This window comes from Eschrichtius robustus, chromosome 4, assembly GCF_028021215.1.
Source record: "Eschrichtius robustus isolate mEscRob2 chromosome 4, mEscRob2.pri, whole genome shotgun sequence".
Lineage (NCBI taxonomy): Eukaryota > Metazoa > Chordata > Mammalia > Artiodactyla > Eschrichtiidae > Eschrichtius > Eschrichtius robustus.
In genome coordinates this window covers 58,789,752-58,799,653 of record NC_090827.1, presented here as the reverse complement: position 1 = coordinate 58,799,653, position 9,902 = coordinate 58,789,752, and the positions used below count along the sequence as shown (strand labels likewise).

The window sequence follows — 9,902 nt, the reverse complement described above, 5'->3', positions numbered from 1 at the left end:
CTTGCATTCCTGGGATAAACCCCACTTGATCATGGTGTATGATCCTTTTAATGTGCTGTTGGATTCTGTTTGCTAGTATTTTGTTGAGGATATTTGCATCTATGTTCATCAGTGATATTGGCCTGCAGTTTTCTTTCTCTGACATCTTTGCCTGGTTTTGGTATCAGGGTGATGGTGGCCTCGTAGAATGAGTTTGGGAGTGTTCCTCCCTCTGCTATATTGTGGAAGAGTTTGAGAAGGATAGGTGTTGGCTCTTCTCTAAATGTTTGATGGAATTTGCCTGTGAAGCCATCTGGTCCTGGGCTTTTGTTTGTTGGAAGATTTTTAATCACAGTCTCAATTTCAGTGCTTGTGATTGGTCTGTTTATATTTTCTGTTTCTTCCTGGTTCAGTCTCGGTAGGTTGTGCTTTTCTAAAAATTTGTCCATTTCTTCCAGGTTGTCCATTTCATTAGCATAGAGTTGCTTGTAGTAATCTCTCATGATCCTTTGTATTTCTGCAGTATTGGTTGTTACTTCTCCTTTTTCATTTCTAAATCTATTGATTTGAGTCTTCTGCCTTTTTTTCTTGATGAGTCTGGCTAATGTTTTATCAATTTTGTTTATCTTCTAAAAGAACCAGCTTTTAGTTTTATTGACTTTTGCTACCGTTTCCTTCATTTCTTTTTCATTTATTTCTGATCTGATTTTGTTCCTTCTGCTAACTTTGGGGTTTTTTTGTTCTTCTTTCTCTAATTGCTTTAGGTGTGAGGTTAGGTTGTTTATTTGAGATGTTTCTTGTTTCTTGAGGTAGTATTGTATTGCTATAAACTTCCCTCTGAAAACTGCTTTTGTCGGATCCCATAGGTTCTGGGTCATCGTGTTTTCATTGTCATTTGTTTCTAGGTATTTTTTGATTTCCTCTTTAATTTCTTCAGTGAGCTCTTGGTTATTAAGTAGTGTATTGTTTAGCCTCCATGTGCTTGTATTTTTTTACAGATTTTTTTTTCCTGTAGTTGATATCTATCTCATAGCGTTGTGGTCAGAAAAGATACTTGATATGATTTCAGTTTTCTCAAATTTACCAAGGCCTGATCTGTGACCGAAGATGTGATTTATCCTGGAGAATGTTCCATAAGCACTTGGGAAGAAAGTGTATTCTGTTTTTGAATGGAATGTCCTGTTAATATCAATTAAGTCCATCTTGTTTAATGTATCGTTTAAAGATTGTGTTTCCTTATTTATTTTCATTTTGCGTGATTTGTCGATTGGTGAAAGTGGGGTGTTAAATTCCCCTAGTATGATTGTGTTACTGTCAATTTCCCCTTTTATGGCTGTTAGCATTTGCCTTGTGGATTGAGGTGCTCCTATGTTGTGTGCATAAATATTTACAGTTGTTATATCTTTTTCTTGGATTGATCCCTTGATCATTATGTAGTGTCCTTTTTTGTCTCTTGTAATAGCGTTTATTTTAGAGTCTATTTTTTTCTGATATGAGTATTGCTACTCCAGCTTTCTTTTGATTTCCATTTGCATGGAATATCTTTTTCCATCCTCTCACTTTCAATCTGTATGTGTCCCTAGGTCTGAAGTGTGTCTCTTGTAGACAGCATATATATGGGTCTTGTTTTTGTATATATTCAGCCAGTCTGTTTCTTTTAGCTGGAGTATTTAATCCATTTACATTTAAGGTAATTATCGATATGTATGTTCCTATTACCATTTTCTTAATTGTTTTGGGTTTGTTATTGTAGGTCTTTTCCTTCTCTTGGGTGTCCTGCCTAGAGAAGTTCCTTTAGCATTTGTTGTAAAGCTGGGTTGGTGGTGCTGAATTCTCTTAGCTTTTGCTTGTCTGTAAAGCTTGTCATTTCTCTGTCAAATCTGAATGAGATCCTTGCTGGGTAGAGTAATCTTGGTTGTAGGTTTTTCCCTTTCATCACTTTAAATGTCTTGCCACTCCCTTCTGGCTTGCAGAGTTTCTGCTGAAAGATCAGCTGTTAACCTTATGGGGATTCCCTTTTATGTTATCTGTTGTTTTTCCCTTGCTGCTTTTAATATTTTTTCTTTGTATTTAGTTTTTGATAGTTTAATTAATATGTGTCTTGGCCTGTTTCTCCTTCAATTTATCCTGTATGGGACTCTCTGCGCTTCCAGGACTTGACTATTTCCTTTCCAATATTAGGGAAGTTTTCAACTATAATCTCTTCAAATATTTTCTCAGTCCCTTTCTTTTTCTCTTCTTATTCTGGGACCCCTATAATTCGAATGTTGGTGTGTTTAATGTTGTCCCAGAGGTCTCTGAGACTGTCCTCAATTCTTTTCATTCTTTTTTTCTTTATTCTGCTCTGTGATAGTTATTTCCACTATTTTATCTTCCAGGTTGCTTATCCATTCTTCTGCCTAAGTTATTATGGTATTGATTCCTTCTAGAGAATTTTTAATTTCATTTATTGTGTTGTTCATCATTGTTTGTTCACTCTTTAGTTCTTCTAGGTCCTTATTAAACGTTTCTTGTATTTTCTCCATTCTATTTCCAAGATTTTAGATCATCTTTATTATCACTACTCTGAGTTCTTTCTCTGGTAGACTGCCTATTTCCTCTTCATTTGTTTGGTTTGGTGGGGTTTTACCTTGCTCCTTCAACTGCTGTGTGTTTCTCTGTCTTCTCATTTTGCTTAACTTACTGTGTTTGGGGTCTCCTTTTTGCAGGCTGCATGTTCGTAGTTCCCGTTGTTTTTGGTGTCTGCCCCCAGTGGCTAAGGTTTGTTCAGTGGATTGTGTAGGCTTCCTGTGGAGGGGAGTAGTGCCTGTGTTCTGGTGGATGAGGCTGGATCTTGTCTTTCTGGTGGGCAGGGCCGTATCTGGTGGTGTGTTTGGGGGTGTCTGTGACCTTATTATGATTTTAGGAAGTGTCTCTTCTAATTGGTGGGGTTGTGTTCCTATCTTGCTAGTTGTTTGGGATAGGGTGTCCAGCACTGTAGCTTGCTGGTTGGTGAGTGGAGCTAGGTCTTAGCATTGAGCTGGAGATCTGTGGGAGAGCATTTGCCATTTGGTCTACCAGAGACCTCCCAGCTCCACATAATGTCAATGTCCTGAACTCAGGTCTCCCACATCAGAGACAAAGGCCTGACCCTGGCTGGAGCACCAAGACACTGTCAGCCACATGGCTCAGAAGAAACAGGAGAAAAAAAGAAAGATTGAAAGGACAAAAAAATAATAATAATAAAAATTAAGAAAAGAAAATAAAAAAGAAAGAGCAACCAAACTATAAAGCAAATCCTCCACCCATGATAACAAGCACTAAAAACTATACTAAAAAATATAAATACAAACAAACAAACAAAGGACAGACAGATCCCTAGGACATATGGTAAAAGCAAAGCTATACAGACAAAACCATACAAAGAAGCATACACATACATACTCACAAAAAGAGAAAAAGAAAAAATATATATATATCGTTGCTCCCAAAGTCCACCGCCTCAATTTTGGGATGATTCCTTTTCTATTCACGTATTCCACAGATGCAGCGTTCATCAAGTTGATTGTGGAGATTTAATCTGCTGCTCCTGAGGTTGCTGGGAGAGATTTCCCTTTCTCTTCTCTGTTCGCACAGCTCCTGGGGTTCAGCTTTGGATTTGGCCCCGCCTCTGTGTGTAGGTCACCTGAGGGCATCTGTTCTTCACTCAGAGAGGACGGGGTTAAAGTAGCAGCTGATTAGGGGGCCCTGGCTCACTCAGGCTGTGGGGAGGGAGGGGTACGGAATGCTGGGTGAGCCTGCGGCGGCAGAGGCCAGTGTAACATTCCAACAGCCTGAGGTGCGCCGTGTGTTCTCCCGGGGAAGTGTCCCTGGATCATGGGACCCCGGCAGTGGCAGGCTGCACAGGCTCCCAGGAGGGGAGGTGTGGACAGTGACCTGTGCTTGCACACAGGCTTCTTGGTGGCTGCAACAGCAGCCTTTGCATTTCATGCCCATCTCTGGTGTCCGCACTGATAGCTGTGGCTCGCGCCCGTCTCTGGAGCTCGTTAGGTGGTGCTCTGAATCCCCTCTCCTTGTGCACCCCGAAACAATGGTCTCTTGCCTCTTAGGCAGTTCCAAACTTTTTCCCAGACTCCCTCCCTGTTAGCTGTGGTGCACTTGCCCCTTTCAGTCTCTGTTCACGCAGCCAACCCCAGTCCTCTCCCTGGGATCCGACCTCCAAAGCCCGAGCCTCAGTTCCCAGCCTACACCCGCCCCAGCGGGTGAATAGACAAACTTCTTGGGCTGGTGGGTGCTGGTCGGCACTGATCCTCTGTGCGGGAATCTCTCCGCTTTGCCCTCTGCACCCCTGTTGCTGTGCTCTCCTCCGTGGCTCCAAAGCTTCCCCCCCACCAACCCCCATCTCCGCCAGTGAAGGGGCTTTCTAGTGTGTGGAAACCTTTCCTCCTTCACAGCTCCCTCCCACTGATGCAGGTCCCGTCCCTATTCTTTTGTCTGTTTTTTCTTTTTTCTTTTGCCCTACCCGGGTACGTGGGGAGATTTTTGCCTTTTGGCAAGTCTGAGGTCTTCTGCCAGCGTTCAGTAGGTGCTCTGTAGGAGCTGTTGCACACGTAGACGTATTTCTGATGTATTTGTGGGGAGGAAGGTGATCTCTACATCTTTCTCTTCTACCATCTTGAATGTCTCTCTCCTCTTTGTCTTTAATTTTTGTCAATTTGATTACTATGTATCTTGGTGTGTTTCTCCTTGGGTTTATCCTGCCTGGGATTCTCTGTGCTTCCTGGACTTGGGTGGCTATTTTGTTTCCCATGTTAGGGAAGTTTTCGACTCTAATCTCTTCAAATATTTTCTCGGGTCCTTTCTGTCTCTCTTCTCCTTCTGGGACACCTATAATGTGAATGTTGGTGCATTTAATGTTGTCCCAGAGGTGTCTTATGCTGTCTTCATTTCTTTTCATTCTTTTTTCTTTATTCTGTTCCACGGCAGGAATTCCACCCTTCTGTCTTCCAGGTCACTTATCCGTTCTGCCTCAGTTATTCTGCTATTGATTCATTCTGGTGTATTTTTCATTTCAGTTACTGTATTGTTCATCTGTTTGTTCTTTAATTCTTCTAGGTCTTTGTTAAACATTTCTTGAATCTTCTCGATCTTTGCCTCCATTCTTTTTCCAAGGTCCTGGATCTTCTTCACTATCATTATTCTGAATTATTTTTCTGGAAGATTGCCTATCTCCACTTCATTTAATTGTTTTTCTGAGGTTTAACTTATTCCTTCATCTGGTACACAGCTCTTTGCATTTTTATTTTATCTATCTTTCTGTGAATGTGGTTTTCTTTCCACAGGCTGCAGGATTGTAGTTCTTCTTGCTTCTGCTGTCTTCCCTTTGTTGGATGAGGCTATCTAAGAGGCTTGTGCAAGCTTCCTGATGGGAGGGACTGGTGGTAGTTAGTGCTGGGTGTTGCTCTGGTGGGCAGAGCTCAGTAAAACTTTAATCTGCTTGTCTGCTGATGGGTGGGTCTGAGTTCCCTCCCTGTTGGTTGTTCGGCCTGAGGCAACACAGCATTTGAGTCTACAGGCTCTTTGGTGAGGCTAATGGCAGACGCCAGGAGGGCTCATGCCAAGGAGTACTTCCCAGAACTTCTGCTGCAAGTGTCCTTGTCCCTGCGGTGAGCCACTGCCATGCCCACCTGTGCAGGACACCCTCCAACACTAGCAGGTAGGTCTGGTTCAGTCTCTATGGGGTCACTGCTTCTTCCCCGTGGGTCCTGATGCACACACTACTTTGTGTGTGCCCTAAGAGTGGAGTCTCTGTTTCCTCCAGTCCTGTCGAAGTCCTGCAATCAAATCCCACTAGCCTTCAAAGTCTGATTCTCTGGGAATTCCTCCTACACTTGCCAGACCCCCAGGTTGGGAAGCCTGATGTGGGGCTCAGAAGCTTCACTCCAGTGAGTGGACTTCTGTGGTATAATTGTTCTGCAGTTTGTGAGTCACCCACCCAGCAGTTATGGGATTTGATTTTATTGTGATTGCACCCCTTCTACCATCTCATTGTGGCTGCTCCTTTACTTTGGATGTGGGGTATCTTTTTTGGTGAGTTCCAGTGTCTTCCTCTCAATGATTGTTCAGCAGTTAGTTGCGATTCCCATGCTCTCGCAAGAGGGAGTGAGCACATGTCCTTCTACTCTGCCATCTTGAACCAATCTCCTCTTTAACCTTTTCGAATAAAATTTATTTTTAATATCCTATGTATTCTATAACAGACATAGAATGCAAAATTTTATTTTAAAAATCTGCAGTCCTTTTATTGGTAACCTGAGATACTTATTTTATACATTTAAATTTTCTTGAGATTTGATGACAGTATTTAGATACATTTGTAGCCCAGAAATTAAAATATACAAAATAGTTCTAGGAACACATGTATTTTTACCTGTGTGTACACTTATAAGTCATACAAAGGTACATATTTATTTTAAAATAAAAACTTTGAAAGTGAAACCAGTTCATCTAATTTTTACCAAGGTATAACAAAAAATATTTTATGCAAAAAATAAAAATTGAAGCAGAAATAAGACTTTCAACTTATGATTTTTTAAGACATTAGAAAACTATTCTACAAATTGCTATTTCTCAGGACAGAACCATGACTGTTCCCCTTGTGTTTTAGTCATGCTTATGATAAAACATAAAAAGTACTCTAAACACAATAAATGGAATTCTTACATTTTAAACCATTTTAATATAAAGGATAGCAATTCAAATCATATTTTACCTTTCTACTTAAGTTTACATTGCACTAAAATTATTTTACAGGGGTGAACTAGTTGATGTATCGTGACATAATACCTTAGAATCGTTCTTTGATGTTCACATCTATATTAGTGGATATTTCACAGTCCACTTAGATGATTTGGTGTATACTAAAAAATTTAACAGAAACAAATCTATAATGCTAATCTGTTTTAAGAGCAAAGATACTCAGTATTTATTACTGCCTTTGGGAAATACACTAACTTTTTAAAAATGTTATTTAATTTATTTATTTATTTATGTCTGTGTTGGGTCTTCTTTGTTGTGCACAGGCTTTCTCTAGCTGTGGTGAGCAGCAGCTACTCTTTGTTGTGGTGAATGGCCTTCTCCTTGCGGTGGTTTCTCTTGTTGCAGAACACTGGCTCTAAGCATGCAAGCTTCAGTAGTTATGGCATGTGGGCTCAGTAGTTGTGGTTCGCAGGCTCTAGAGCACAGGCTCAGTAGTTGTGGCACATGGGCTTAGTTGCTCCGCAGCATGGGAGATCTTCCTGGACCAGGGCTTGAACCAGTGTCCTCTACATTTGCAGGCGGATTCTTAACCACTGTGCCACCAGGGAAGTCCCAATACATTGACTTTTAAAAACACATTTGAATCACTCACAGTAACTGGAAATAACATTTGTGCAATTCCTGAAAATTCTTATTGTTGAGTCTCTACACAGCTACTTTTTAAATACAATTTTTATTAAGAAATGAAGAGAAAGTGTCCTTTTATTCAGTAGAGCAGAATTACAAGAAGAGCAATATTAATAAGAATACTTCAGTGTTGGCTTCTAAGCATGCTTCGTATAACTTAAATTTTCAGTTCTCATGATTCTGCTGCAATATAACCAAGCCCGTTTATAATAAGAACTGATGCCAGAGTCTTTGAAAATCATGATTACAATTTAAAACTGGAATAGCATGATAAAGCTAATGTCAACCTCTTTTTAAAATTATAGTTGATTTACAGTATTGAGCTAGTTTTGGGTGTATAGCAAAGTGATTTAGATATATATATATATAACTGAATATATATATTTCAGATTATTTTCCATTATAGGTTATTATAAGATATTGAATACAGTTCCCTATGCTATATAGTAAATCTTTATTGCTTATCTATTTTACATGTACTAGTGTGTATCTGTTAATCCCAAATTCCTAATTTATCCCTTCCCCCTTTCCTTTCTCTTTCCCCTTTGTTTTCTGTCTGAGTCTGTTTCTCTTTTGTATATAGACTCATTTGTATCATTTTTGGATTCCACATATAAGTGATATTACATAATATTTGTCTTTGACTTACTTCACTAAACAATATTCTCTAGGTCCACCCATGTTGCTGCAAATGGCAATATTTCATTCCTTTTTATGGCTGAGTAATAATTCCATTGTATGTGTATATATATATACATACATATATAGGTATATATGTTATATATATATATATATATATATATATATATATATACACACACACACCACATTTCTTAAGCCAATCATTTGTTGATGGGCACTTGGGTTGTTTCCATATCTTGGCTATTGTAAACAGGGCTGAACATTGAGGTGTGTGTATCTTTGTCTTTTCTGTATATATACCCAGGTGTGGGATTGCTGGGTCATAGGGTAGCTCTACTTTTAGTTTTTTAAGTAAACTTAATGGCAACCTCTTGAATCCCATTTTAAGTTAGTTCTACTTCAAATAACACATTTTAAAAAAAATTAATGTATTTATTATTATTATTTTTTGGCTGCATTGGGTCTTCGTTGCTGCACGTGGGCTTTCTCTAGTTGCAGTGAGCAGGGGCTACTCTTTGTTGTGGTGCATGGGCTTCTCATTGTGGTGGCTTCTCTTGTTGTGGAGCATGGGCTCTAGGCGTGTGGGCTTCAGTAGTTGTGGCACATGGGATCAGTAGTTGTGGAGCACGGGCTTAGTCGCTCCGTGGCATGTGGGATCTTCCCAGACTGGGGCTCGAACCCGTGTCCCCTGAATTGGCAGGCGGATTCTTAACCACTGCGCCACCAGGGAAGCCCCCAAATAACACGATTAGCCAGCAACAGCTTACATTTTTTTCAATGTTCTAAGATATAACTTTTGGCATCCAAAAGTATAAGTAAGCACTTTCGATTTGTGATGAATAAAAAAATCGAGTGCTAAAAATACCCATGGTTTCCTGTGACAGGGTATATATTCCCCTTCAAGTAATGTTCTCCCCCCAAATTAACATTTTATTTCTCCCTCAAAGAGTTTACTAAGGAAAAGAAATCACAACAACTTTTTTTTTTTTGAGGAGAAAAGACTGCTTCATAAGTTCATGTACTGTAAAAGCAACTGCTTGAGAAAGAACACAGTGAATGTAATTAAGAGAGAAACCATGATATCCTTCTGAATTCCCTGCCGTATAGACATACTTTATAGTCACCTCCATGGTATGGCACTTTTCAAATTCTGGAAGAACAGTCCTTAACTGCATTCACCGATGAGTTACATCAAATGGGTCAGATACTGTCTGTGTTATTGCTCCAGCAGCACCACCATAATGTAAGTTTATGTGAGTTTTCAAAACTCAGACGTTAGGGTAGTCTGAAGGTCTGCGAAGAAGGGTGGGAGCATGGGAAAGGCACCAAAAGTAAAAAAAAAAAAAAAAAAAAAGAAACACCTGCATGGGGAGCCTTTCCTAATACAGCAGGCATCAGGCCTCTGTAAAATGCAAGGCACCTTCCTTTGCATAAATTGTTTTGAATGCATGAATAATTCCTGTATAGGTATGTTCCCCTTTCACCGGGAGTGCTAGGCGTACTCTAGCCACGTGAAGAGAGTAAGTACCTATAACTGCTGTTAAACCTGCCATCGATCCAGGCATTCATCTGTGCGCAGACCAGAAACTCCCAGCTTTGTAGTAATTAATGTTCTATAATGCTCAAACGCGATAAACTGGATCGCACCATAGGGAACGATTTGGATCTTCACTGCACCATTCCCTTTAGACAATCCCCAAGGTATCCCTCCTTTGGGGAACAGCACGCAATGCAGCAAACGCTCCCAAATGTTTGTAATGGTGATTGTGAGCTGGTAATAAAACCTTTGCTTGATCTAAAGGAGCACCTGTTTTGGCACGGCGTCCGGCAACACCTGTAGCCAGGAAGGAGCACGG

The 9,902-nt window shown here is 40.1% G+C and overlaps 1 pseudogene; it reads right to left on the bottom strand.

Annotated features, from left to right (window-relative positions):
• Positions 1 to 8,999: 8,999 nt before the first annotated feature.
• LOC137763466 (solute carrier family 25 member 16 pseudogene) lies at positions 9,000 to 9,611 on the bottom strand (annotated as a pseudogene).
• Positions 9,612 to 9,902: the final 291 nt, after the last annotated feature.